At 31.2% G+C, this 8,077-nt stretch overlaps 1 long non-coding RNA gene across 1 annotated transcript; it reads left to right on the forward strand.

Moving 5' to 3' along the window:
- The first annotated feature begins 3,604 nt into the window (after positions 1–3,604).
- Positions 3,605–5,644, forward strand: LOC121215625 (uncharacterized). The gene is made up of 3 exons (XR_005911562.1): positions 3,605–3,670; positions 4,146–4,231; positions 5,586–5,644. It is a non-coding gene; the product is annotated as an uncharacterized lncRNA (long non-coding RNA).
- Positions 5,645–8,077: the final 2,433 nt, after the last annotated feature.

Below are 8,077 nucleotides of genomic sequence, written 5' to 3' on the forward strand. Positions count from 1 at the left end.
AAAGTGGGAAATATCCCAATCCACAAAACGCAGCGCTGCAATATGGACCAAAATGAAATCAGCAGGAAATTGTGCGGTCAAAACTAAATAAACAAAAGGGGCTATTGAACCATAGCGCAAAAAGGGAGGACCTGTCGCGCAAATAACCCTCCCAATACCAAAACACGCAGATCTAGCCGCATCTGGGTCGGGTCAATGGGTCTTGCTCAATACAGCACCATTTTGGAGCCATTGGAACGGGTCTCAAACGGTGCCGTTTTATGGTCTGTGTAAAGCTTAAAAAAAAAACACAAAAGCATTAAGCCATTTTACAACAGATTTGTAAACCCTAGCCTCCTTCACGCCGTTCTCAAGGTTGAATCCCCTCTTCGTCTCCGATGAAGACCTACAGAAGGGTTCCAACGGTGCGCCCAGGTAAGGTTTCTCCTCGCCTTTTCCTCTTTTTATTTTATAAATATTCTTATATATATATATGATTAAATGGAAAAAAAAACGAAAAAGAAAGAATAAATCAGGAAACAGAATGAAAAACAAAGAGAAAAGAAGAACACTTTTTCTTTAATTTTTGCGATGTTTTATTGATTCCTCAATTCTTTTTTTGTAATTTTCCAATCATTTTTTTACCGTCTATCTTGTTTCTCCGATTCGTGTTTGGCTTTTATATAGCCAAAGAGAAAAAGAAAAAATATAAATATAAATATAAAAAAGCTACTGCCTATATTGCTTTCTTCTCTTTTCTGTCTCTATTTCCTTTTCCGTGTTTGTTTGCAGGTGTAATACCCACTTCTGCCCGGCCCATAAACCAATCATAAACCCAATATAAAGTCCAAACAAACAATACATTTTACATATATGCGGCCCAGTTACAAAATAAACTAAATACCAAAAATAAAACAAGCCCAACAAACATATGCGGCCCAACTCAGCCCAAATCCCAACCTAATTGCAGAAACCCTAGCAACATTTGACTCCCAGCGCCGCAGCAACCAGGACCCAGCCTCTGCCCTCGCACATGCGCCACTGCCACGTACCACGCCTTCACGCGTTGCACCGTGCCACGTCACCGTACGGCCGTACACCTGCAACACACAAAGCAACAGAGGACAAACAAACAAAAAGGGGGCAGAAATCGGCAGCAAAAAAAAAGAAAAGAAGAAAAAGAAAATTACATATTTTGTAATTTTTCATTTTTACTTTCGGCTATAAAGCCATTTTTTCAGAATTTGTAAAGGGACGAACACACAAAAAAAACACACCCACGCATACTGTATCAAACACGAAATCAATACAAAGAAGAAAAAGGTTTTCTTTTTTCCTTTTTCAATTGGGTTCTTTTTTCTTTTCCGATTGCTCTTCTTTCTTCTTCTATTTTACTATTTACCACACATACATACGCAAAGCAAATAAAAGAAAAAAGGAGGGAGTTAGAAGACATACCTGGTGACCGGCCTTGTGCTCTCTCCGTTGCAATCGGAGTTGTGCATGGGGTTCGGAAGGCCACTGTCGATTGATGTAACGGAGCGACGCTGGAGGAGGTTTTTTTTAGAGCCTTCTTTAAATGATAAAGAGGCTGATAATTTAGGGTTTTTGGTGGCCTTTATGTAGCTCAAAACGGCACCGTTTGGAGTCTGACCAGCGGTTCCAAAACGGTGTCGTTTAAAGGCCTGTGACCTGCGCGGTGACCCAACCCGAGGGAAGGATCCACGCGCTTTGGGTCTGATGGGATTATTGCGCAACAAGCCCCTCCGCATTTGCTTTCATTTTAATTCGCTTTTTATTTGTTTTTTAATTGTTACCTCATATTTAGTTCCAATTTCAATTAGACCCATGATTAAACGGCATCGTTTCGATGATTGGGTTTGAGTGCCTGAATTTATGCGTTTAATTGCTATAATGGTCCCTTTAGTATTAAGCCGTTCTCAATTCGTTTGTTTATCTATTTATTTCAAATCAGCCCTAAAAATTATGTTTGAATTCGAAATAGGTCCACTTTTGTTAAATTAATTGATTTATTGTTATTACTTTCATTTGTCATTATTATTATTATTATTATTGTTTTTTTACTTAATTTTATTTTATAAATCCTCTTATTTCATCATATAGTTATTTTATGCTTTTCACTTTATGTATTATTACTTAATTTTGCAAATATTTTATACTTTTTATATTACCTAGGTGTAATTTATACATTTTTTATTCATATATATATAAATATCTATGCACATTTAATTTCAAAAAAATTCTCACAATAATATCTCATGTTCTTTCATATATATATATATAATATGGTTTTTTAGTATACGTATGTATGTATGCAATAATATATTGTTAGTTTCAAATGATAAATTTTTCTTTATATACACAAAAGCCTTATTCCTTTTAAATTTGTTATTTTATTCTACTTATTTTAACCTTTGTATGTATTATTACTACATATTTACTATTTTTTACATTAGGCTTATTTATATAAATAAAAAGGTGGGTATTAAATTGTCCACTTTTATTTTATTTTATTTTTATTTTTTTTTTATTTTTAATCTTCCAGTAAAATTCATTTAAACTTTTATTTACTTTTTAGTTCCATTACCAATTTGTGTCAAATCTTATTGTTATTTTCCTTTTCTTTTATCATTATCTTGAAATGTCTTTTTGAGATCGATTATTAATTCATGGAATGCCTAATTGTTAATATCTGTGTTTGTATAATATGACAAATCATATGGTTATTTACATTTACCTACTATTTGTTTACAATTTATTAGTGTATATTTGGGTTGTGATTTATCTTTTACGTTATATATTGCTTTAGTCATGTCTCATTTGTAAAAATTGTATTTTATTAAAGCACCAAAATCATTTTTATTTCATAATTTTTAAAAGGATCTGGTGTTCATAGCTCTCGAGAGAATTGTGCCCTAACTTACTGGGCTTTAATTCTTCTCGATGAATTTGAATAGCCAAGTGTTCATTTTGGTAAAACCATACTTTTGAGACCTCAAAATATTGGATCCTAACTTACTGGATACAATATTTTGTTATCTCGATTTTAAAATAAAGGCAATATTCGATATTTAGGAATTTTGTGAAATCGAATCCTAACTTACTGGGTTTGATTTTCTCATTTGACCCAAATAATCAGATATCATTCTCAAAATACATAGGTTTTAAAAGTCAATGTAACAACCCGGTTTTGACTCTAATCGGACATAGTGGTTTCGGGACCACAAGTCCGAGTCAAAAAAAATATTTTAATATTATTTTGTGTGTTTATTATGTGTGAATTTAATTGTGTGAAATTTTCGTATTTTAATTTCGTCGTTTGAGTGTCCGATTAAATAAAAGGATTAAATCGCTTAAAATAAAAATTTAGGGGTTAAATCTAAAAATATCTAATTGTTGTTGTCTTTTTAAAATGGGGGGTTTATGATGCAATTAGACTAAAACATAGATAGTGGGTGGCAAAGGACTAATATAACCTTATTATATATGTTTTGTTTATTAATTATTAAAGGTTATTTTAGTAACTAAAATAAATGATAATATATGCTAAATAAAACACACACAAAAAAGAAGAAGAAGCCATTTTATCATCTTTTCTAGCCGAATTTGAACAAAAGAAAAAAAGGAAGAAAGCTAGCTAGGTTCGGCCATTGTTGTGTTTAAATTTAAGGTTAGTTCTTTGTTCGGTTTTTGATAATTTTTACATTTTTGAGATCGTTGCTTCGAATACTTCAAAACCCATGTATTAATTTTGTGAATTGTTGATGATTTTGAAATGTGCCATTGATGAATGTTTGAGTTTTGTGATGTTAGTTGATGAAATATGAAATATATGTGTTAGATTAACATGTTTTGTCTTTGAATTTTTAGTGAATTTGAGTAATTAGAGTTAAATTATGAAAATAAATTTTTGATGGACTAAAATATGAAATAAATGAAATGTGTGGACTTGTATGAAGACAAGGAACATTCGGCCCTTGTATGTTGTGAACAAATTTTGTGTATTTTGTATTTTATCCAATAGGGATTAAATTGTAAAAAGTGTAAATATTAGAGGCAAAATGGTAATTTGCCCATTTATATATTTTTTTTGGACTAAATTGAATGTGTTAATAATTAAACTAGCTCATTTTGAATATATTTAGATCGAGAACCAAAGAAATCGGAGTTAGATCGGGGAAAAGTCAAAGTAACTGAATAATTACCCGACTTCGATTTTTCATTGTCCCAGGTAAGTCTAATAGTGAATAAATGTTATTAAATCAAAATATATTTATATATCTATTATATATTCAATAAGTTGAAATTTATGGTATATAATCTGTAATGAACTTTATTAATTTTGGTATATTGAATTTATTTTATAAATTAGGTGTATGTTAATCAAAGTATACCTTGAGTTCAGTAAGTTGAATTAGTATTATAATATATATATATAAAAGTGGTTCGAAGGTATGTTTCAATTACTGTGAACTGAATCTAATGTTACGAATTAAAGATATTTATATATTGTTTGAATATATGTGTATATAAGTATATAGGGTTTTTGAATTTGATTGAAGTATGGAAGTTATGAAAATATGTATATGAAGTCTCAATATATATATGTATATAATTGTATAAATTTTTGGAATTGATTTAAGGTATGTATGTTATATTGTATATGTGAGTTCGGTTATATATATATGTATAGGTTTTCGAGTTAAATTAAAGATGTGAAATACATACACAAAAATGTATGTGGTTGAAGTAGTTGTACGAGTATGTATAAATTCTTGAAATGAATTTAAGGTATGAATTATATATTATGGGATGAGTGTGGTTTGAATGGGTATAAACGTATATACAATTATTTGTATTGAGCTAAAAGTATGGATTGTAAGTACAAATGTAACTGAGCTATGGTTTGCCAATTTCTTGAAAGTGTGGTTAATGCTACATGAATTATACATATATGTTTTAAACATGTGTAATGCCAGTAAGGGTTATATGAGAAATTATTCTCGTATTTGTGACATTCAGGTTCTGTACCTAGCAGGCTTAATGCCGGTGAATTATTCAGACTTAATGTCTAGCAGGCTTTGTGTCGGTGAAATGTATTAGGCTTTGTGCCTAGCAGGCTTTCTACCAGTGTTTTATACAAGGCTCTATGTTATATAAATCTTATGTGAGCAATAGTAAAAGCAAATAAATGTGTTAAGAAAGCTAAATTATTCAGGTATGTGTTAGCTATTTGCTTAATTTGTGTTAAGGTAAGTTGATTATTTTAATTTGATAACAGTTTCAAATGAAATATAGAGTATGAGTTAACCATTTGAGTATAAGTATGTTTTGGCATAATGATTTATTGAATATTTGGCTTTGCTAAATATTTATGTGTATTTGGCCATATGGTTTGTTTATATGAAAATACAATGTGATTTTTTTGTTAAAGTGTTATATAGTACAAAATATTAGGATATTTGGTTTATTTTAACTTAATGATGGAATAAGTATTTGTATATATATATATGAATTTTTGCTTATGACTTACTAAGCTTTAATAGCTTAATGTGTGTTTGTATTTGTTTACCTTTGTTTTATAGATTTTGGAGTCACGTTACGAGCTCGGGGATCATCAGCATAGTCTATCACACTATCGACCGTCTTTGGTATTTTATAAATTTTGAATTCGAAACTATGGCATGTATAATCTAGTTAATATGTTTAATTTTGAGATATGTGAATATGAGCCATGCGAAAATGGCTTACTCATTTTGATTAAGCTTGGTTTTATGTTTTTGATCTATTTGGTATATATATACACGATGTTTAAGCTTATGCAAATTTTGGTTATTTATATGGAAGTGTGATATGTTTAGCATATTTGTTAATAGTTGTATAAATTAGTTATATTTAAGCGTACTTCGAAAATAATATGTGTATTATATGTATATGATGTATTTTGTATATACTGCTCCATTGTGGTGTATAAATGCTGTCAAATTTTGTGTATAAGAGCTGTCCAAACAGGGTAGATTACCTATGTTTGTAATATGTAGTATAGTTAGTAAATTGAAATGAAATAAATGCTTGGATAAATGTTTGATTTTAATCGGTTATGTGATAATATATATATGGAATGAAATTTTGTGGTTGAGTTAAAAAAAAAAGAAAAAAAATTTCTGGGTCGAAATTTTGATTGGTAATGCCTCGTAACTCTAATCCGACGATGGACACCGGTCGGGGTGTTACAGTCAAACTTAATTTTGAGGATTTGAAATATTGCACTCTAACTTACCGAGTGTGACAATTTATTTCTTTGAAATAAGTGAGCTTTATTATCCAATTCATTTTATTCAAAATAAAAGGAAGGATCATATTTTTTAAAATTCTTCATGAATTTTTGATATTCGAAATTAAGACCTTAATTAATCAATTCGGTACCAATTTTGGGCGTTACTAGGGTGCTAACTCTTCCTCGTGCGTAACCGACTCTCGAACCTGTTTTCTCAAATTTCGCAGACCAAAATCATTTTCAAGGTGAGCCGATCAAACCCCTTTAAAAGATCGGTGGCGACTCCCTTTTCAATTTTTGAAGTCGATCCCCATTTTTTCGAAATATAAAAAATGGTTTCGACAGCAGGTATTGATGAGGCAAGTCAGAGAAGCAGACCCTGGCCTTTGCCAATTTGGTGCCACGGCCAGGCCTCGGGCGGTGGACACGCTGCAGAGGCACATGGAGGCAACGGCGGTACATGGGTAGGAGGCAGAGGAGCGGCACTGGAGGAGCCAGGCTGTTAGGATTTTTTTTCAAACCCTAACTTGACCATTGGGCCAATTGGGCTTCTGTTTTTGTATCTGGGCCACATAGCTTGGGCTGTAATGAATTTTTTTATATATATTTTATTTTTTAGTTTGTTTATTTTCACTTGGGCACGGGCAAAATAGGGCCTGTACAAAGTGCATGCATTTTTTAAATCATATTTTCCATGGCTAGTCAAATTATTGTTATTTTTAACTATGAAATATCAAACCAAGCAAAGCATGTTTATTGGGAGCATAGAATACTCAAGACAACGTAAGCAAAACTCTCTAATCTTATTGATTGGTCATAGATTTGAAAAGCACCAATGTTCATCTTTTTCTATCATTTTGGTTTTTCTTTATTTAATTAAGAAACATGTAATTTAAGTATTTTGGCTTAATAATCTTTATTACTCAGAGAGCAGTTGATTTGCATGCAAATCCTTTGAGTTATATTTTTTTTAAAAATTAGTGGAAAAATTTTCTTTCCACTATTAGTGCATCATATAATAATTTAATCAAAATAATATTCATTGTTTATCTGGTTGGTGTATCGAATCTTCATCCATGATTTGGGCAAATTCAAGATTAACTTGTAGACTCACAAAATTGGGACAGTCATCAGGTACGATAGTTGGTGCAACTTCAGCATAAATACGCCTATGCCTCGATCATGCCTATGTTCTCCAACTTCAATAGATTTTTTAATGGATACACCTATGTCACAATGCGGTTGTTGATTCTCCCCTCCAATTTGTCCTCCCGTGGCATTTGAGCTTGCACTTCCATGTTCCTCCTTTGACGTGTGAAATTAGACATTGAATTTGATGGACATGAGCCTGTCTCGATAGATATATATGGTTTACTGTCAGCCCTAAGCTATTCAATATAAATAATGGATGTTTCAAAATTACCATCCCTAATCTATGTAGCCTACGGGGAGATGATTAACCCAATATGTGATGTGCCCAATAAATCTAATGGCCTAATTATGCTGCGACTTTAAACACAAATTTATGAAATGATATTTAATTATTCTTTGACCATCCCAAATTGTCGCAATATTTATGAAAAACATATAAGCAAGTTGCATATACGTTAAAAACATGCCTATGTGCACTTGCCTTCAGCAATATTATGGCTGCAATCTCTTCCATTTGATTCAACATCAATGATTGCTTGTATTAAATAAAGTAAATAAACTCAATTATAAATTCAAATTTCATTATAAATTTATATTAAATAAAGCTAATAAACTCGATAATATAAAACACAAAATGTCAAATTATTT

The sequence above is a fragment of the Gossypium hirsutum genome, chromosome D03 (genome assembly GCF_007990345.1).
Source record: "Gossypium hirsutum isolate 1008001.06 chromosome D03, Gossypium_hirsutum_v2.1, whole genome shotgun sequence".
NCBI classification, from domain to species: domain Eukaryota; kingdom Viridiplantae; phylum Streptophyta; class Magnoliopsida; order Malvales; family Malvaceae; genus Gossypium; species Gossypium hirsutum.